The 22,283-nt window shown below is 34.9% G+C and overlaps 1 long non-coding RNA gene and 1 pseudogene across 1 annotated transcript; one reads left to right on the plus strand and one right to left on the minus strand.

The window, feature by feature from the left end:
• Positions 1 to 12: 12 nt before the first annotated feature.
• LOC147516379 (glycerol-3-phosphate dehydrogenase SDP6, mitochondrial pseudogene) lies at positions 13 to 1,211 on the plus strand (annotated as a pseudogene).
• A 9,629-nt stretch (positions 1,212 to 10,840) lies between these two features.
• On the minus strand, positions 10,841 to 11,692 carry LOC147516380 (uncharacterized). Its single transcript, XR_015213645.1, has 4 exons — positions 11,552 to 11,692; positions 11,304 to 11,426; positions 11,149 to 11,233; positions 10,841 to 11,108 (listed from the first exon to the last, which is right to left on the minus strand). It is a non-coding gene; the product is annotated as an uncharacterized LOC147516380 (long non-coding RNA).
• Positions 11,693 to 22,283: the final 10,591 nt, after the last annotated feature.

Below are 22,283 nucleotides of genomic sequence, written 5' to 3' on the forward strand. Positions count from 1 at the left end.
TTTGATGGACAGATGGATGATTCACGTCTCAACGTTGCAATAGCTTGCACTGCGGCTTTAGCTGGTGCTTCAATGCTTAACCATGCTGAAGTGGTTTCTCTTAATAAAGATAAGATCTCCGGACATGTAATCGGAGCTCATATACGAGACCATTTAATAGGTATGTAGTAAAACCTTTTGTCACCTTAGATGAAACTTAACTTAGTTTTTGGACACATCAGTAGTACTCATTTTGAGCATTCATCAAATGTAAGACAAATTTTCTTGTGTAGTAGATTGTACGTGCTACTTGGTTCATCTCCGAAAAAGTCTCATTCATATAAATGATTGTATCCTTGAGTAAAGTTGAGTCAGTGTGATGGTTTTAATATTTTTAATGTAGTTAAACAACCAAGCGGAAGTGTTTTATACTAAAATTTCGTAACTGTGAGACTAATATTATGCATAGATGATCAATAAGGTAATAAAGAGTTGTTTTACTAAATAAAAGAAACACATTAAATTTTCTACTTTCTCCAGAATATTTTACTATGCCGTCCACATCATCTTACAAACGAGTTGGTCAATTGTGTCATTTCTGAGGTCAGTGTTATTTCCGGCTGCATGGTTTTTGTAGATTAGTAAGTGCATATGGTAATTATATTGAAATATGTTTTTACTTAAAAACTGTTATTGCCAAGTATTCATCTTTACCAGGGGTTCCAAAATGCGGTTATTGCTTGGACACTTTGAGCAAATGTCGGTTATCATCAAACTTCTAGTCTTTATGTTGTATATGTAGATGTTTCATTGATTGTTCTGTATGTACATATACTCCGATATATCTGACTCAAAAATATGTTGCAGATGAAGAGTTCGATGTATATGCAAAGGTTGTCGTAAATGCTGTTGGCCCTTTTTCTGACAGTTTAAGAAAGATGGCAAATAATGGTGCTACAAACATCATTAGTCCCAGCAGTGGCGCTTATGTGGTCCTTCCAAATTACTTTACTCCAAAGGATATGGGTTTAATTATTCCAAAAACCAAAGATGCTCGTGTGGTGTTTATGCTACCTAGGGGTGGGAAAACATTGGTTGGAACAACAGATACTAGCTCTATCATAATTGATCTACCAAAACCACATGAAAAGGAGATAGAATTCATCTTGAGTGCCATTGGTGACTACTTAAATATTAAGGTATACACTATGGTCAAACTCACCTCACTTTGAGTATCTCACCATGACATAGATGCTTTGAACTTTTTTTAAATTACCTCGATCAGGTGATCACCCATTTCCTTCTCTAGTAAGCTTCTTGTAATCAGATGCATCTGCTATTAGTCTGGATAGTGCATTTTAGTTAATATAAATGCATTAGCTTACTTGACGCCATTCTCTTCTATTTTGTGTGTTTGTGATGGAAAGGATATGATTTATGGCTCCTAACACCAGGATATTTAAATTATATGGGTACTTGACATGTGACATGACACCACATGGCAGGTGGCACTAGTAGTTAAAAAATTAATTAGATTATATGGGGTACATACCAACTGCACCTGCTATGTGTTTACTTTGATATTATTGTTTAAAAATTTAATTAGATTATAGCTACCTCGTTTCAGAAGACTAGTAATATGTGATAAGGTTTGTGGTACTTAAGTTAATTGGATTTCAGGTTCAGAGATCTGATATTCTCTCCACGTGGAGTGGAATACGTTCTTTGGCCACTGATCCTTCATCGAAAGACACTTCCAACATCTCCAGGGATCATATTGTAAATGTCAAATCCTCTGGATTGATAACAATCGCTGGTGGAAAATGGACTACGTACCGAAGGTACTATATCTTTCTTTTCTGTATGGTTAGACTTAAGGTTATTTAATTAGGTTGTAGACACAAGTTCAAGATCTTTAAGATTATAATTTGGTGAGTCAATTATTATCTAACAACATGACATAGCTAGTGAAGTGTTTATACTTGAAATTTGAGAGAAACACAACTAGTCTATACATAGCATGACATAGCCAGTCTTGGTGTTAGGTGTAGACACATTCTTGTTATAATAGTACTGAAGGGGATGACCAATCAAATGATCTCGACTTTTATGGTGTCCTAACAGATGTTATAGAGTTACAATATATATTTGGGAAACGAGTTTGGCTTTTCAAGTTCAAGGTGAGTTTACATACCATTATATAAAGAAGAGGTTATGGCAATGTGGGAAGTGGCAGTGCTAAAGGGTTGGTTGTTGTAATTATACACATTATAATAGTTCTTTTTTTATGATAAATAGGTTATTTGTTTTAATCTAGGATGTTAGTATGCATAACCAGTACAGCCGTTCATACCTCGTCGTTAACCATTGTGCTGGTTCAAAATCTTTTCTGCGTATCCGGGCTGACATGGTATAGTTAATTAAATTATTCATTTTAGATATTAGAAATAGTTTTTTTGTCTTCTTCTAGTACTAACTTTGGGAGTTTGTTTGTCTTTTGAAATGAAACAGTCGGTTGATCTTGAGACTCAACAAGAGGCTGGGATGATTGCAATGGGTGTAAGTGTATTTATGTCTCTTGGTAGTGGTGCTACATCATGTATGGTGGCCCATCTTAGTTGAATTCTTGCTTTCTTAGTTGTGTTTACTGGATTTTAATTTTGACGTGACGAAACTATTATATTTTTTGTTTCACATTTTTTTTGGGTGATCTAATGGATAACATCTTAATGTGCAGATAATTTTACGTCCAAAGAGAAGTGGTATTATTTTTTGTGGAGAAATGGTGATAAGGAATTGCAAGAGACTTCCGATGAATCTAAATGTTATTAGTAAATTTTTTATTTTTTTGTGAAGACGATTTCATTCACAACTTATTTTAGGGATGTTTAGAATTGTGTTCGTTTAAGTTAATACTTTTATTAAGATGACTTTAGAAAAAAAAAAATTATGAAAGGAGATGATGCAACTCTCTTTTGTTTCTAATTGAGTGAATTGACTCATTTTTATTTATTGAAATTTTGTTGTGTATTATATATTATTAAATAATTGATGTTCTAGTTGTTTTATTTTAGGTTTATTTGTTGAATGATAATTAGATGGGAGGGGGGACAGATGAAAATTGTGCAAAATTAACGACAATATTAGTAATGAAAATAGTCTCATATCTATTTCCTCTAGCGATGATTAGAACGTTGTTTAAAACACTTAAAATTCAAATATTTTAGAGCTTTGACGACGATAAAAATGTCGCTCAAACACTAAAAATTCAAATATTTTAGACCTTGGACGACGATAACAATGTTGCTAAAAACACTAAAAATTCAAATATTTTAGACCTTTGATGACGATAAAAACGTTGCTAATAACACCAAATTTTCAAATTTTTTAGACTTGCAGCGATAATCAAAATGTCGCCAATAATACTAAATTTTTCAAAAATTTTGGGCATTTATTGACGATAGAAACGTTGCTAAGTAAGGCCTCATTATCGACGATTTGGAAAATGTCGCAAAACATTCACCTTTTGCGATGTTATTGTATTGAGAACACGAAAATAAATTACCGATGAAATTCGGACAATGGCGACAGTTACCATCGTCGCTGAAGGTGCCACATTTAGCGACGTGAAAAAAGCGCAGCTCTATATAATTGCCGACTATATCATTGGATACGATGTGGAAACACTCCAAAAATCGTCGCTAAATATCATGGGCGACGTTTTATCAATATTCAGCGACGTTTATTTTTGTCGCTAAAGACCCTGTTTCTTGTAGTGAGTTGGCGGAAATAACAAGAGAACCAAGAATTCGGTGTCCACTCGATTTGGACACATCCAACGAGCTTGCAACTAGTGGGTGGGAATTATCTCCACTTCAGAGAGGACCGCTAGAAGTGGCACAATGATCCAAGATCGGTTGGGCGATGCAAAATCAACATATTTGTTGGCTCATAACTCATACTTTCAATTTGAGCATTGTTGGGTTCTCCTCAAGGATAGTTCAAAATAGAATGAAGAATTGGAGAGTCGGTCCACCATTATAACGAGGAGACGAACCAACATCATTCTCAATATATGTAAATGACGAAGTCGTGCCTTCTATATACCCACAACGCTGTCGACAACTCTTGGTGGCGTTTCAATTGATCTATTTCCTACACAAGTTGGGGATGGAAATGGTGGTGGAGGTGGAAGTAGAACCAATTAAGAAAAAACAACCACCGGGAACAAGAGATGAGAAAGAAAGGTTTAAGAAAGGATGAGAGAATTACAAGATGATGAAAAAGTATTTAGCACAAATGACAAATGTTGCCACCAATAGGGTAAAGTTGATAGAGCTTAAGAAGTGGAAAGAAGACAACAAAATATTAGCATAAGATACTTCAAGATGATGAAAATGGAGATAATTCGCCAAATGAGAGAGAGCGGAACGTTTGGAACTTAAAGTTGTGATAGTGGAGAGTAAGATTTTCAAAAGAGTATTGAAGTGAGGTTCACCATAGATTGTTTGGAATATGGATTGAATGGGAGTTGTGAAGGAGAAAATGTAGCAAACTTAAACTCATGGCTTGTTTTATGACTCAAACTTTGTATTAAACGACAATAACTTGAATGAAACAACTTGATTGATTGAATAGAAAACTTTAATTGAAGATAGAAACATAAACTTGGAAAGAAACAACTTTGATTGAAGATTGAAACATAAACTTGAAAAGAAAAAGATTGAATTGAAGAACAAAAAGTAAAAACAAAACTTGAACGTAAATGACTTGAAAATAAAGATTACACTACTCCTACATGACACTAGAATAAGTCTAGGTGCATTATCTCCTCTTACTTTTAGGTTCTTATACCCTTACTTTATGCTTTTCCTTTATGTTTTTTCTCATATCTTCTTGATCAAGCTAGGTTTAGAGCAAGTCTTATTTTGTTTTGAGTCAAGGATGTGACTTTTTGTCCTTTGGTTTTGAGTCATTGACTTTTGACTTTGACCTTTGAATTTGACTTTTTCAGCACTTTTTCATAGCAGCTTTTAGTCTTCATAATAAGCATTAATAAGGCTCATTTTGGCGCTAAGATGTAACTTTTATGATAAGCGGTCTGAAATGCTCTGTAACCTGAAAAATGCAATAAAAGCTATGATTTGTCTTTTCATTATGCGTAAAAAGGGTTGTAATGCAGTAATGTAAGGATAATAAAATGCACATTTGGGAGCTGATCACCACCCCCAAATAGCATTTTGTTTGTCCTTAAGCAAGGATGAGAAAAAAAAACTAAAACCATAAATGAATGATTTATTATTTATTATACTAATCTCGTTTCACAGAATGTGATTGCATTGACCATATGCAACAAGGCCTTGAACCAATAGGAATTCCCTAGTGGACGAGCTATAGTTACTCCAAGATAGGATTGAGATTGGGACTTCGAGTTCTACACGAAAAAGTAAGTTTACATATCCTGGTTTATAAATAATCAAGTGGTGTATCATTTGGATGAATGTAGGGAAAGATTTTGCTTTGACAAGTTGGCTAGAAAACATACCATGTCATTTTTCTTGGTGCACGAACCTATTTTCAGAAATATTTCTAGAAATAAACTAAGAGCTTCTTATATCATTCCTGGGTGTTTTGTACACTATTTGTAGCCTACTTTTAGATAATGGTTTTTATTTTGAACGACATGGTTTTTAAGATAGTTTTTGGTGACCTGAAAATGTAAAATTCGTTTTTGAGCAAGTTTGACTTATAGGTTCATCGTGCATCATTAGAGCTAAAACTTTATATATATATTATTGTGGGAGTATTTGGAACTTGTTGTAACTATTTTTAGATGATCTAAGCCGATGGTTTCCTTATTTGTATATATATATATATATATATATATATATATATATATATATATATATATATAGGGAGGGATATAGCCACAGGCACTGTAGCCACATTCTGGGCACAGTGAATCCCAGCCATTCATCTGGTGCAATCCAACGGATGTCACAAAAACTTGACCGAAGCAATCGCGAGTTCTAAATGAGGAAATATGAGAGGGTATTTTCGGAAACAAAATTTGACCAAAGCAAAAAATAGAATTTGCTCTCCAATTTCACCGATCTCTCTCTCCTCCAATTTCACCGATCTCTCTCCAAAATCTATAAAGGAGAAAGCAAAAACAAAAATTTTTGTGTGCAATCCATAAAGGAGATTCATTTGAAGAAGAAATTAGGGCAGTATATACTTGGTGATCTTGATTTAGAACAACTTGATGTTCAACTTGGTTATGGTACTCTTCAACTTACCGACCTAGCTCTTAATGTTGATTATATCAACCAAAAGGTATGATATATATTTTTTTAATTGTGAATTTGGGTCTGGGCTTTTGATTTTATGTATGTGTGTGTGAGAATTGTTGGAAATTTTGAATTTTTTAAGGAGAGTTTTTGTTTGTGGGCGTTATTGATGAAAGAACGAGTTTGTGAGTTAAGACTTGTTTTTACAACTAGGTGTTTTGAACTGTCCGTGAGATTTTATGTGAGGAGAGAGACATCGTGAGAAAGAGAGGAGAGTAGGTTCATGAATAATCATAATTGATTGATAAACTATTTTTCAATAAGAATCTGTCTAACTGCATGTTTAACTATGTAGCTTCTTTCTTAGGAGACGTGACATTAGTGTAGAGTGTGTGAAACTTTGGTTTGCGACCCATGTTATCTTTTGTTTTCACAGTGACACAGAAATTCGCGAGCCTAAAGATAAAACCCACTCTCCACCACACACACTTGACAAGTAGGAGATTGAATTCTGGAAAATGAAAGGATAGAGACCTGTTTCTTTGGATATCACCTTGTACAAGAGATTGAAGTGCGGACAAAGACAGTCTAAAAGTAGTTGGATAAGGCATGCCATAGGAAAAATAAGAATTGTCTGAGTTGCAAGATTCCACGAGCAAATTAAGAGTAGTAGTGTACTTCTAGTTTCCAACAAGAAGTGAAATCCACAACTAGGGGAGAATGATCAACTTATACTTAAGAGTGAAAAGGCACTGTATGAGACATGACAAACATGATTTTTTAGGACAGGGTGATGTTGTGCATCATTATGAAGATACAATTTGTCAAGAACTGTTTGTTAAGGCTGAATAATGAATGTAAACATGATGCCCTGAAAAACTATAATTTACCTAAGCAAAGTGAAACTCTCGTGGAACTGTGTTGGACACTAGTGTTTTCCTTGTTTATGCTTATAGATTGATGAAGTGGATAGGATGCTTTATGGCGAGTTGTTAATTGATCTTTGTTTAGGTATCTAGGAAAAGATGACTGATCTTAGTTGTTTATTGTTCAGGAATCGAAGCCTACTGACTCCATCCCTGATGGCACCATTGAATGTTCTGATCTACAATTTGTACCATCCGTTCTGGTAGCTATGCTTATATTGGTCTGCGGAGATATATGGAAGATGAACACATTCAGATTGATGACTTATCCTCGTACTTGGGGTCAATCTGTAGCTGCCCAACTCCAAGTGCTTTCTTTGGGGTGTTTGATGGTCATCGTGGCCCTGATGCGGCAGCATATATGAAGGAGAATGCTATTAAAATCTTCTTTAAAGATGCTGATTTCCTGCAAACAATCGAAGCTGATGATGTTTTCTTAGAAGCAGTCGAAAACTCCATTCGTTGCGTTTTTTGTGAACTTGCATGCAATAGAGACTTGTGTTTTGTTATGTTAACTTGTGCTTTTTCACTTGTTAGTATTCCTACAGGTTAGAGTGACAGTGACAGTAGATGTTTTATAGGTCCTTCTCTAGGGAACATCATATCACATAATATGTCCTGTGCGTGTTTGGTTTGGTACAATTATTTAGAGATTAATTCTAAGTCAGTTTGTCCGTTCTTCATGTTTTGTTTTTTGGTCTGTTAGAATTATCATTATTGATTGCATGTGATGGATAAGTAAGTGCATTCGTTTCATGGTGATATTGGCAGTCGCTATGTTGGTATAGTTCACTTAAAAGGGATTTCAAAAGAATATGAACTTAGTAGATTACACACGCACATTGACACAGACATGCTTGGAGCTAATTACCTAATGAATTGAAGTTCTGAAAGCATCCGAAAAGCAAGCCAACTCTAAAACTTTTAAGTTCTCCTCACGTAATATTTTTTTGCGTCTTGGCTAGTATAATAAAATGGGCAGTGAATACCAAAAACACAAACTATAAATCACCATGAGGTATAAAATTAGTATATTGAATTATATATACATGGCTCAAAAATATTCACGATTTCGACCATTCTAACATGATAGGGTCGTGATGTCTACAAACGTCGTTCACTTGACCAGCCTAAAATTGTCAGCGTGTCTCCCCATCATAATAGCTATTGAGGATTTTGACAAACTTGACTTGTATCCAATTACCCAAAGGTGAGTACGTTTTTAAGGTCACAGTGACATAGATTGAGTGATCATGCCAGTACGTATTCATTTCTTACAAGTAACGTTCCTGTCTTTACCGAAAAAACGGTCCGCGTTCTTGTCCAAGTTGAAAGGGGAAGAATTTAGAGGATGTCTATAAGCAGTTCGGGATAGATAAAATCAAAATTTGGCAAGCGAGGTCTGAGATCAAATCAAACAAGAAACATTTACGATGTTTCTGAGAACTACTTTTTAAATTTTGTTCTTGACCCAGCAATAGAAATTCACAAACAAGAAACTACAAACAACTTTGTTTAAAACAAGGGAATTGAGGTCCGGATCTGGGTTACACATATCACATTCAACATTATACCATTACATTTTAACCAAAACAAATACAAATGGAAACAAGATTCTTACGGTCAAGTAAAATATCTCTCAGATCCCTCACGAAAAGATTATTCAAACACACGAAGAACATGATTTCTCACCCCTAGAGGTCCCTCATCAAAATCCTATATAAGCTGGTTGGCTGCACCCAAAAACTTCTAATGTCCGAAAAACTTGCTTTTTAGATCGAAGGTAATCATTGGTTTCCATTCTCAACCTTGTGGTGAATTTGCTTCAATGCATTATTTTTAAGATAAAAATTTTAGGTGTGATCCGGTATTTTCTAAGGAGATCCGAAGCTTCACCCAAATATAACGACGTTCCCAAGCTCCTCTTCAATGCCTAAAAAGCTGCATCAAAGTTGAGATCATTAAATAAGATTACAAGTAGAGTATACATGACCAAATGTCTTGTTGCATTTCGAACGATTTATTTTGCTTTGGTAGTACTGTAAAAGATATAAGCTGCATTATGTAGAACCGGAAAGCTATGCCACTTTCATATTTTACATAGATAAGCCGACCAACTACGAAAAGGAAAGAGAGAAATACTTGATTATACTTAGCCGGCCGCTCATTCGGCAGGGAGCACTGTTTTAATCTGTAAGAAAAAAATAAAAAAAAATCAACTCAACATTCGAAGAAAATTACAAAACATTTCTACCGGGCTAAGGAGAACCATATTCAAACTGTCCGCTTGCCAAGCCAACAGAGAGATCTGCAATAAAATTATCCTCTGTCTCACCACTTCGATGGCTAACCATCACACCCCATCCCGCTGACTTTTGAGTCTAGTCTTTGCTTGAATGGATTCTATAACCGTGCCAATCTGATTAACCCGGGGAGAAGATACCTTTGAATTGGAATAAACTCAAAATAGGTACTCGTCACATAGGGAAGCAAAAAACACACGAGCAACTTAATTCATAGAATGAAACAGATCCTTGAGAATATAGTTATGAAACTATGCTTAATGGTGTTAATGGTCTCTGTCTTTCCAATCACTTTACTGTTTCAAATTTTGTCTATTAGCACTTGAACTGATGGAGAATGTTTGTCCGAAAACCCAACTTAACCAAATAAAATAAATAAATAAATAAATAAAGCTCCACCTTCCAAATATCTCTTTGCGAGAAAAAGATTGTGAAACGTGTAGCGAGATACCCAAATTTAGTTGTACCATTCACTTTGTAGTTTTGTCCACCAAGAGATGCTATTATGGTCTTTCTATTCAACTAACTTTTGTCCGACAAAACTTTCAAATAATTTAATTATCACAACATAACTGTGTATTCTTCTAATCGACTTATTATTTTTTGACATTAAAAACATGAGAATAGGCAGTTCCTATTATTTATGAAGAAAATACCTGCTCATAAATTATAAGCGTGTCCTACACCACAATTCATGCCGCAATTAATTAAGCCACATTCACAAATTAAGCGAGCACTCATTCGAGAGGCATTAGTCTACTAACTAAACAAATCCGTCACACGCGATTATAAAGTCCGATTTTACATGTTGCAAATACTCCGGTCATCCTTACAATTCATTGACAAGGTTATCATCAACCCTAACAGCTTAACCTATTTTGCCACCTACAGCGGCGATTGAAGCAAAGAAGTACACCAAATTGATGACCCTAACTTCCAAAAACTGGTAACATTCGGTTAATGAACGATGAACAAGGTTATCGTCAACCTGAACAACTTAACCTATTTTGCCACCTACAACAACAGTGAAGCCAAGAACTACCACTAAACCATCAAACTGATGACCCTAACTTCCAAAAAATGGTAACATTTAGTTAATGAACAATGAAAGTTCTACATCTTAGACAATGTGATTTCTACGCAGATGACTATCTAATAGGAAACATAGTGCCATTTCAATTTTGAATGAGAGACAACAGAAAAATATGTCAAAGTAAAGCATACCAATCTGAGCAGTCTATAAGGTTCTAGATTATTGAAAAGAAGTTAAGAACTCTGTTCAAATGCAAAGCAGAGTAACAACAGGGGACAAAGTTATTGACACTTGCCTTTAACAACAACGCGTTGCAAGCCTTTTTCTTTTGGGTTCAACAATCTTGTCCAATGACATTGCCTTACCCAATACTCTCAAATCTCCTTGAAGCACTGATGCAACCAACGCTCCTGCTTGACTACTGTTCCAAATATGTTCCTTCATACTGATTTCAGTCGGTAATACCGCCCTCATTTTCTTCGTTGGGGCTTCAAATTCAGGATTAACAAGAATAAAAAACAAGTCCTTATCAAATGGAGCCATACATTGCTGGTAATAATTAAACATATAAGCAGAGCTCATGGCTTGCTAGACAATACTCTTATGAAGAGCCATACAATACTCATATTCAATCATCTTTATTGATAGTTCCGAATTTTCAGATAGATTGACAAGAGCTTGAGCTGCAGGTTCTGAAATCTCCTGAAACATAGGAAAAAATTTGAGTAGCCCATACATATATTATTCTGAAATTACAGAATGAAATGGGCACCTTATTTTCAGCCAAGAGACAAGACAGTGAAGGAAACACAATCTGAGAATAGTATGTAAGAGCTTGCAATCCATCTTCAGAACCTGTCAAATCTCTCACTATATCAACAGCTCCCTTCTTTACCTGGAAAAACATAAAAATGAAATTCAATTAACAAAGTAAAGTAACAGAAGAAAGAGAATAAAAGATGTGTTCTTTTTCATGGTTAGTTGAAAAGTGACAAGAGAAGAGAGTAATATGGAAGTTACTTGTAGAGAAGGGAAAGAAAGGAATTGAAGGAGTTCTTCTAGCTCAGTCGCCATTGGCAAATAAAGGTTTTGAGGTTTTCGATTTCTCAGCAGAGACAAAGAGAGAGGAGAGAGCAATCGCGATTCTATTTGGAGAGCAAATTCTATTTTTGGCTTCGGTCAAATTTTGTTTCCTAAAATACCCTCCCATATTTAATTGATTTAGAACTTCATGATTGCTTCGGTCAAATTTTGGTCACATCCGTTGGATTGCACCGGATAAATGGTGGGATTCATTGTGCCTTGAGAATGTGGCTACTCTGATACGTGGTGGCTGTATCCCTCCCATATATATATATATATATATATATATATATATATATATATATATAATGAGATTTATACATATTGATTTCTGATCGCTTTATTGAATTGCTTGAGGAATTTTATGCTTAGATGTTGTGGAGACTGGTACCCTAGAGTTTCGAGGAGAGCTCTAGATAAGTTCTCTTATTGAAATAGGACAATTAATTCATAATGAATGTTGATTGAACTTGTTGGAAATATTTTTACCAGTGCTAGTGTTAGATATGCCTTGGGGAATATATGAGGTTCGGAATATTAATATTTATATAAAGTAAGAGCTACGTAAGGTGATATATATCCTTTTGCATATGTAAAAAACTTTTTCTCACACACACTCAAGAATATTTGTTCAAACACCTCGCTCACATGCACGTTGTAATTTATTTCGAGCAGTGGTTTCGTTCCAAACCAAAAGGCTATAACTCTAGTTAACAACCAAATGAAAATTTCTCGTTAAGGGAATTATGTGAGTAAGATTTTACAAATATTATTTAACCCACTTTCCTAGGTGACTTAATATGCAAGTTACTAAACTTAGATTACACTAGTTTTGGCTTAAACAACTTATCATGAGATGTACTTTAAAATGAGAAATATATTACAAGAAAAGATTTTATGTAGACATATTTAGCCCACTTAGGAAATATCTCTAGCTACGTAATATTTTCTAAGTGGGCTAAATTGGAAAACTTCATGTAGACACCTTATTCCTTGCTTAAGTACTAACTTTTATCCTCATTTTCACGTTGATTGCTCAAACCTGCAAAAGCACGAAAATACAATTATTTCATAATTATTAAACACATAATTAACCAAAATGTGATGTCTCTACGGGGTTTTATATTACAGTTTTGGGTGCTTATCATAAGGCTTGATTCTAATCTTGAAAGATTGGATACGTAGGCAGCCTTAGTTGAAAGTGTAACCGCTATAGTATATATTATGTTTTTGTTTTTGTGACCGATATACTCATGCGATAGATGTAGTATCCATATATGATCTTGTGTTTTACATACGAGTCAAGAAACTATATGCCTCTACTTAAAGCGAGAAACTATCCCGTGAGTCTCGAAAAGTAAGAGGAACTACTAAATCTTGATGTACTTAAAGGTTAAATAGTATTGTTGTTTTCCTTTGAACTGTTTAAACTAAATGGTGGTCTTGTGGTATTGTATTTATATGTGATGGTGGTCACGTTCAGATTTTGTGGAAATCTAATATTTATTGGTGGTGGTGCTACCACAGGAACTTAGGGGTTCCGAAGAGGATATAAGAATTTAAATGGATTAAGCTTGTATTATTATTTATAAATGGTTATTGAATGATTAAGTTTGTATTATACCTAAAGAAGCTTGATGAAGTTTGGATTGTGTATTGATAAATGGGTATTGTAAGGTATACCCTAAAAGGCTTGTAATTGCCTTAGTGTACTTTGTTTTCATTTTATTTCGGTTGTGATCTTGTTTTGGTTTCTTGAGAATTTCCTATCGGTGATTTCTTTGATTGCCATGTTATAAGTTGAATATTTTTCTTTTGTAAACTTTTATATGCCTAAAGATAATAATTTGTATGCTTGTTTGTAGTCCCTAGTCCACCATGACTCCTACTCCTGATTTGATTTAATATATTTTTATTGGGCTTGGCATTAATGAGAATGCATGTTGAAAATTCCTTGTTAAGTTCAAGGTGTTAGAAAAATTCCTTGACTGATCACCAAGGTGGATAGGTATAGCCCGTTAGCCTAAGAGTGGCTGTTTTAATCTTCGACCTCAAGAGTAGGCGAGAGATATGATATGTAGCACGCGAACGCATAGATCCAACTCTCTCAGCGTTCTGTGAGCCTGAGTTGATATCTCGACTGAGATGGTTGCCTGTTATTGAGAGTGGGTGTTGGTAATGCGAGGAGACAGATGGATATTTGTGTGTCAGTCACAATAGTGTGTAGAGGTGACTATTGTGGTCTGATATTTGTGTGGAATGTTATAATGAATCCTATGTGGTTAAATTTGAAATATTTTAAATGCTAGCTATTTTTTATTCGTTTAAAAATATGTTTTGCAGGATGGTAAACATACATACTTTCTTGTAGGGGCGGATCACCATATAAAGATTTTTGAACAAGGTAAGTTTATTTCATTTGTTGGTAAACTTTGATAAAAAGGATGCCTCACAATGTATAGAGGAACTAACAATCCTGATGTAAATTATAGTATTATACCATGTTTTTAGTAGATTTTTCGCAGCTATATAGAAACTAATGCCTTATGAGGGAAGGAATTAAATTGTCTTGAGGCGTAAGGGTTACTTAACTGTTATGGTATTCGTCGAGATGGTTAAGTAGCTTCGGTTAAGCAAAAAAAAAAAAAAAAATATATATATATATATATATATATATATATATATATATATATATATATATATATATATATATATATATATTGTTATGATTTCTAGGTTATGACACGATTTAAGTTTATGAAAATGTTGAAAATACAAAGGAGAATTTTGTAGAATTTTTCCGTCTGTGTGTAAAGGTGGTTTTGCTTGGTTAGTCCATACCACGTCTCGAGTTTTGTAATGATTGTATATGCCACGTGTCTTTGGTATTCAGTCATTATGAAATTTTGAACGTGACATTATAGGAGGTGGCAAAAATAGGTTGAGTGTACCAACACCCAATGTCCAAACACCAAACTCTTCAAAAATTTGACTTTGTTATTAACTTTGTAGTCATTAGCTAGAGGAGTATACTACATTACTAGAGACAACAAATTTTGTATATTTAGAGATATCTATTTGTTTATATGCATCAACTCTATGAGCTTAAGAGCAAAATGAATAGAACACCTTCATCCTTTGGACCAATACTCACTTGCTAACTAACAGAAAAGTGAAAGTCAAAATTGTGCGTGTTGCACCTAAATATTTTTTGAATATCCTTGAATAGAGACCTATTCCACCCATAACTTAAGAAAATCAACTCTATAAGGATCCATAACTATTTTCTACCAATTGTCTTTCTTCCTTTCTTATATCTTTAGCATTTTATGTTCATTGAAAAAGCACATGTAAAGTAGTAATTTGTATTCCCTATTATAACCCATACTGCAACAATTCCAAAGAATGAGGGAAGAGCTACAAAAAGAGATGGAGCTTCACGTTGTCTCGAAGCATGGTTTTTAGTATATTGGCATAACAATATCTATCCTATCATGCTTGCCACACAATATCATGAAATGTGTGTGCCGCACAATATTTTGAAATGTGTGTGTGCCGTTAAAGAAAGTCGTATGGTGGGGATCAAAATCCCTTGATTCTACTTCATGAGTGAGTGTGTTCACATGGATTTCTATAATATCAGTGAAGTAACACCTCATATCTCTTATATTAGGATTGGATTCACTATTTTTCATATCAAATTTTCCTATTGGCTCCTTTTGATGTTGTATTTTGCGATAGATTGATGGTTTCATACTCGAAGTTAATGATACATCACCTTTTGTTTAGGTGCATATTTTTATAAATTTGTGAAATACCTTTAATTATGGTAACACACTCGGTTCATTATTTATGTTTTATAATGTTTGGAAGTTTATTTATTTTTATTTTTTTCTTGGTGATGTATTGGTGGTTTTTCAAGTACTCAACGACCTAAGAGGTTTTCTAATAGGTTCCAATATCCTCCAAGCCTGCTAAACCACTGTGAAATTTTCTGCACCATAATTAAGTGGTAGAGAAGACTTGGAACCATAATTAGGATACATTCTTCGATGGAGATTCAGTTCCATGGGAACATGCACCTAGATGGAGGCAATCATCCAGGAAGATAGTGCTTTGTAAGCTCATACATATATGGAATGGAGAAAATGCAATTTTGGAGCTGATTTAGCGCTATTAGAAAAGGCTCCTCACAGCAACAAAATCTTTTACTACAGTGAGAGGGCAAGCCAAAGAGTAATAGAATAGGCGATATTGGTGACACCTGAATGATGTAAAATTAAAAGTAATATGAGTAGCTGTGTTTTAACATTACACCTTGCCTTATGGTTATAATCTAAGATTTAACTATAATTTTTATGGGGATGGTAAGGATGTGCAAAACAAGTATCTTGTGTCATGGACATGAGGTAATTATGTCTACTATTGTGTAACATAAACAATGTAGAGTTAGATTAGAGCAAACTTGATTTGGCATGAAACAAGTCTTATGTCATTCCAAATGATATATATGGCTCGACAAAATCTTGTGTATGTCATTTTAATAAGTATTATATATATATATATATATATATATATATATATATGTCTAACAAACCATGAAGATCACCTCCACAAAATTTCAACTCATTTGATGGTGTTTAACAATGTTAAAAGATGATTGCAAAATCGAAAAATCTAGGCCGTTAAAAAAGATTCAAAGTTGTCAACAATTTTTAAATAGGTTAGACGTTTCCAAATGAGCCGAATTTTTGTGGAGTATCTATCCATAGTGAGTAAATCATATCCACAAAATATTAGCTTTTAACTCATCTTGTAAAGGGGGGTGGTATAAACCATGGTAAACGGATCCATCCCATATATATATATAATGATAAGCACCCAAAACTGTATTATAAAACCCTGTAGAGACGTAACATTTCGGTTAATTTTGTGCTTAATAATCATGAAATAATCGTATTCTCGTGTTTTTGCAGGTTGGAGCAACCAACGTAAAAAATGATGATAAAGTTAGCATTTAAGCACAGAATAAGGAGTATATATAAGCTTTCCAATTAAGCACATGTGAAGCCCAACAAATTCGGACTAAAGTCCAAAGACTCAAACAGTACAGAATCAAGTCAGAAACAGGATTACGTGCACAAAAGCAACAAACTTCCAAAGCTCATATCTCTTGAACCAGGACTCCGAATGTGATAAGTGAGTTGCTCAGACGATCAGTGCGACGAACTCTACGCATAGGCGGGAAGTTGTAAAAATGCCACTGGACACTGCACATGGACCCTTATGCAGGCCCGCAATATTTGATGAGTCATCATACAAGTCAAGACAAATGTGCAAATAATTGGGACAAAGTTGACACCTTGTATGCAATTAATGAAGTTAGTTGGATTTAGGTGATAATTATGTAGAAAATGCAAGGTGTCAAAAGGGGGTTTAGTGTTTGGATAAGAGGAAAGTAAATGAGGGGGGTGTTTCACTTGAGAGAAGAGAGAAAGCTCTCTTATGTATTAGGGGGGCTATTTTGAGAGAATTTACTTCTCTCTTTTGGCTTTACTTTTTCCATTTCTTGTCTTGTTTTATTTTTTAGTTTTATTAGAAAGCTTGTAATAGTATTAATAGAGAACATGATGAGTTCTTAAATAAAAGTTCATTATTTTCTTTAGGTAATTAGTTTTTTTTATGCATTCCTTTCTTATTTCTCTCTCTCACTAACAACTATACCTTGTAGCTTTCAACAATCCAAGGATCATGAGCTAAAACCCTCCAAGGTGGAGGGCTAACGACGCTTATGTGAGGATTCGTATAAATTTCTTAGAAGTAGGATTCACTGCCTGGACTTCAGGACACATATAGCACACTACCCCAAAATGGTAGTGTCCGACCAAACTTGAGGTCTGGAAATTAAGAAGGACTCGCGTGCGCCTCCCTTTTTATGCCTGGGCTAGCCGCGCGCGCGAGTCTTCTTTAACCTCTTATTTTCATAGTTTACAGGAATATGTTGTATGAGTCTAGGAGTTGAGATGGGATTTCAGAGATGAAATCCCAGTTCAACTCCTTATGCTAGGGAAATGGACTTAGAGATGAGTTCATCTTGCTAAGGATCGACGTTCTATCTGTTTCAGGTTTGATAATGAACCCAAAACGGCTTAGAGATGGTAATAATCTGAATTTTAGGGAGTATAATGAGTCCTTGCATGAAAATCATGATCCTCTACTCTTTCTTTCCTATAAATTACAAGTTAAAAATCTTAGTTTTTCCATTTTCCTTTTGGTATTTCGCAATTTTAGTATCCGAAGTTGTTTTAAAACACAGCAACCTTAGCTAGCAAATCCACAATAAAAACTTACTCACTAGTTTCCTAAGGAGCATAAATAAGTTGTAAGCTGTCCTAGACTTTAGGTTGGTTCGAATTCTTACTCGAGCTAAACGTATGAAGACATGTGAGTAAGGACTTGAGTTTACACCGAACGGAGTAGAGACATCAAATCTTTAATACCTGCAAAGTGTGAAGATCAAATGGCGCCACTGCCATTCTAAAGACCCAAGGACCTTTGTTTACATACGGGAATTGCTCAAGGGGAAACCCCCCAACTTCTTTCCCTTCATTCCTTTCATTTGTTGTGTTTTAAATTCGTTTTTGTTTGTTTTGAATTTTTTCGTGTTTTGAATGCGATCACGATCGGGTTTTGGTTGCACTTACAGGGACCCAAAAGTTAGGACACGGAGCCTCATCTATACACTAGTGTAAGACTCTTGTAAAAAAGTTGAGCCAATTGTACCCGATTACTATCGTCTTGTGATACGGCAGATCCGCCAAAGACTACCCCAGCTAGTGATTTGTCTCTGTTTTTTTATCATTTTTCCATAGAACCACCTCCTGTTCTATCTGGTTCCAGTATTAGGCCTAACTCTCTACACCTGTTAATGATACTTCAACTATCTTCTTGATTCAGAACGTTCGTGGGTTGAAACAACAGTTTCATTTCTTGGCAGATTTGCGGGATGCTACAGGTTCCAAAATTTATAATACATTTGCATGTTTCACATGACTGTAGCTATATGACGCAGTAGGTAATTGACTATTATTTACGTATTAGGTTAGAAATTTGTATGAATCATGTGAATACGCCGGTTAATATATATATATGAGGTTAATTGATTATGAATTGCATATTAATGTATATATACATGCCCGTGGTACTGTTTTACATGGTTATATCTATCTATACGTATAAGTGACTTTTGTGCATGTTTCGTATTTATATAAGTATGTGTAATCTGTCTTGTTTAATAACTCGATTTTTTCATGAAAGAGGAGAACATTCCAACGAGGGTTAAAATATGAGTTTGGTAAGTTGTTTCTAAACCCTGCGGGGTGAAGCTGCTCTCTATATGACATTCGCAATCTCAATGAGTATTGATGAAATCGAATTATTATGCAAAACACAAATAGTATATTACTCTATATATAATACATTGCCTGTTTAGTTTATGTATCTGTTCTGTCTATGCCTATTAGTAGATATAGTTGTACTTATAGTATTTTCGCATGCTACCGTATCTAGATACGTATGAGTAATTACAATTTTCCTGTTAATGTAGATATACATATACATAATATCTATCTACCTATTAGCCTACGTATATGTATTACTGATGTGTATTTGCCTGTATGTATTGAAGTATTTATTGATGATACAACCTTGCCTATTAGTATTTCTATACGTATGAGTAGAATATCTTCACATGCTAATGTATCTAGTAATGTATGAGTAAGTTATATTTGCATGATTAGATTTCAATTCTATACGTAAGAGTTGTATTTCCATGATTGCATGATTTTACTTTACCGCATAAATCTTTAAAAAAAAAAATGTACCTTAGCTTAATCCCTTGCATAAATTTTAATTAAAAAAAAATTATACCCTAATCCCTTGCATAAATTTAATTAAAAAAAAAATCCCATAAATCTTTAACATATTCCAATGGTGTCTAGGAAACTTGAAAGATTGAGGTTACTTAATTAGAACTGTGCTTGCATGGAAATCCTCCCTCGTCTTTCTTGTGACCTGGTTGTTGGTTTATGCACCGTATTCCTAGCTTTATCGCTTTCGTTAGCGGTAGCTTATGCCTACGTTGTTCACTTTGAATGCTTCAGAAAATAATATAATTCAAGTAATAATAAGTTCCTTGTGTGCATAAGATCTAATTTTATGCTTGCATGAGATTAAGGTCTGGTAATAATAAAGAATTTGAACATACTTATTGTAGGAGAGAAAATACGATAAGCAATTGCGTAAGTTCTCGCAGACTTAGTTTTTCTTCTATTAATAATAATCATCAAGATCCCTTGCCGGCATTACATTCTTTCGTTATGGCTGACGACACTCCACCAGCTGAGAAGCCCCTTTCGGACTTCTATACAACATTACAGGAAGGACCTTCTTTATGCATCAAACTCGAGAATATTGTCGGCGATTTTCGAATCCCAACATTTTTAGTTTATTACCTGTTTATAGGATCATGAAAAATTGTACAATCACCTCCGTAGGATTCAGCAAGTAGCCACAACATTTCACCATCCAGCCGTCTCTAAGGAACAACTCTTGCTTCGGTTGTTTTCTTTCACTTTAGCGGATAAAGTGTCAGATTGGCTAGCAGGAAAACAACCACAATCCATAGAAACATGGAATAAACTTGTCCAAGCTTTCATGCTACAATTTTACACTTAGAAGAAAACTACTGAAATGCTTTAGAAAATCCAATTCTTTTCGTCAAAATCCACATGAATCTTTTACAGAAGCATGAAGTCGATTTACGGATCTTTTTTTTTGAATGTCCTCATCATCAGCTCGACACCGCAATCCTTGTTCATTCATTATTTAATGGACAATCCGATCATCAAAAAGAAACTCTTGATATAATGAACGTCGGTTGCTCCATGGACAAAGGAGCTACTGAAGCATATACTTTTCTTGAAAAACAAGCTATAAGAGGTACACATTGGGGTAACACTGATTCTTCTAGATCATCTAAGAATACTGTTACAAAAGCTACATCTATTTTTGAGGTAAAACCCGATCTTGAGTTAAAAAATCTGATAGAATCTCTCACTAAAAAAGTAGATGCCCTTGCAGTTCAAATAAACGATCAACTTCCACAACAGGTCATGAACGTTAACACTTCACCATGTATCCTTTGTCTTAGTCCTAACCATCCTGATGCGTATTGTCCCTTGTTATATGCCCCCCTTACTCAACCAACCGGAGGAGGAGGCATGTGCATTCAACATTCCTAATGCACCTTGGAGACAACATCCGAATTTCGCTTGGCCCGAATAACCAACGGATGCCTCCTCCGGGTTTCGCTTAATCCACTGTTCGACCACCCAACAACTTTATTCCATACCGCCAAGGAAATAATCAGCAATACCAACAAAGTCAAAATCAGTTTCAAAATAATTCCAATGCTAACTATCAAAACAACCGTAGCCTTATTCTAGCCAATCTAAATTCTGGTTATAATCAACAACTTCTCAGCAATAATCGTGAACTAGTCCCTGTTGCACAACCTATGCCTCTCACTACTGATAGGACAAGTGAGACTTTCTTCGCTTACATGAACCAACAATCCCAAATCCTAACGTCTATTCAACAATCACTTTAACAATTAGCGCAAGAAAATAGTCAGAAAGGCGTGTTTCTTGGCCAAGCAGTTCCAAACCCTAAGCCAGCGAATACTGCCTGTGAACTCACCAATGCACCTAGTACAAATGCTCCAAACCAAGGTGAGGTGAATGCAATAACTACTCTTCGATCTGGCAAAACTGTTGACAATCAAATCCGTATGCCAGATGATCAAACAAAAGTAACCGGAGGTTCCAATGAATCTGTTTCCGATAATAAACCTACGATGGAAACACCAAGTTCAACAAAGTCACCATCTAAAAAATTGGGAAATGAGCAAACGGACCCTTATGCCAAATTCCGCCCTAAGGCATCGTTTCCTGCCTATTTGTCAAAGAATAAACCCGACGAAAATTTTGATGAAATTCGAGAAACTTTTAAGAATTTGACAATCAACTTACCTTTTCTTGATGCCCTAAAACAATTGCCAAAACATGCAAAATTTCTAAAAGATATGTGCACCACAAAAAGGAGAACAAATGTTCCTCAACAAGCATTCCTTACCGAACAATTTCCGTCAATCACCGAATACAATGGTATAGTCAAATACAATGACCCTGATAGACTAACAGTTCCATGCACATTAGGTGACAAATATACGACCCTGATAGACTACCACGATGACTCTACAGTTAGCCGATCGTTCCATTAAGTATCTAAAAGGCATTATGGAAAACGTCCTTGTAAAAGTCCAAGACTTTTTTTATCCCATCGATTTTGTCATTTTGGATACAGAAGTTGCTTGTGACTTCATTCCTATCATATTAGGGTATCCGTTCCTAGCAACTGCTAATGCTCTCATAAACTGTAGGGATGGTTCTATGACTATGTCCTTCAGAAATCTTTCAGTCGAGGTTAATGTGTTCAAGTTGATGAAACAAATTCCAGAGAATGACATTGATGGTGAGGTTAACCTGGTTGACACCCTTGTACAAGAATATTTCACACACTCTTTTCCTGACGATGAAGTACACCAATT

Source organism: Coptis chinensis, chromosome 2, assembly GCF_015680905.1.
Source record: "Coptis chinensis isolate HL-2020 chromosome 2, ASM1568090v1, whole genome shotgun sequence".
In the NCBI taxonomy this organism is placed as follows: domain Eukaryota; kingdom Viridiplantae; phylum Streptophyta; class Magnoliopsida; order Ranunculales; family Ranunculaceae; genus Coptis; species Coptis chinensis.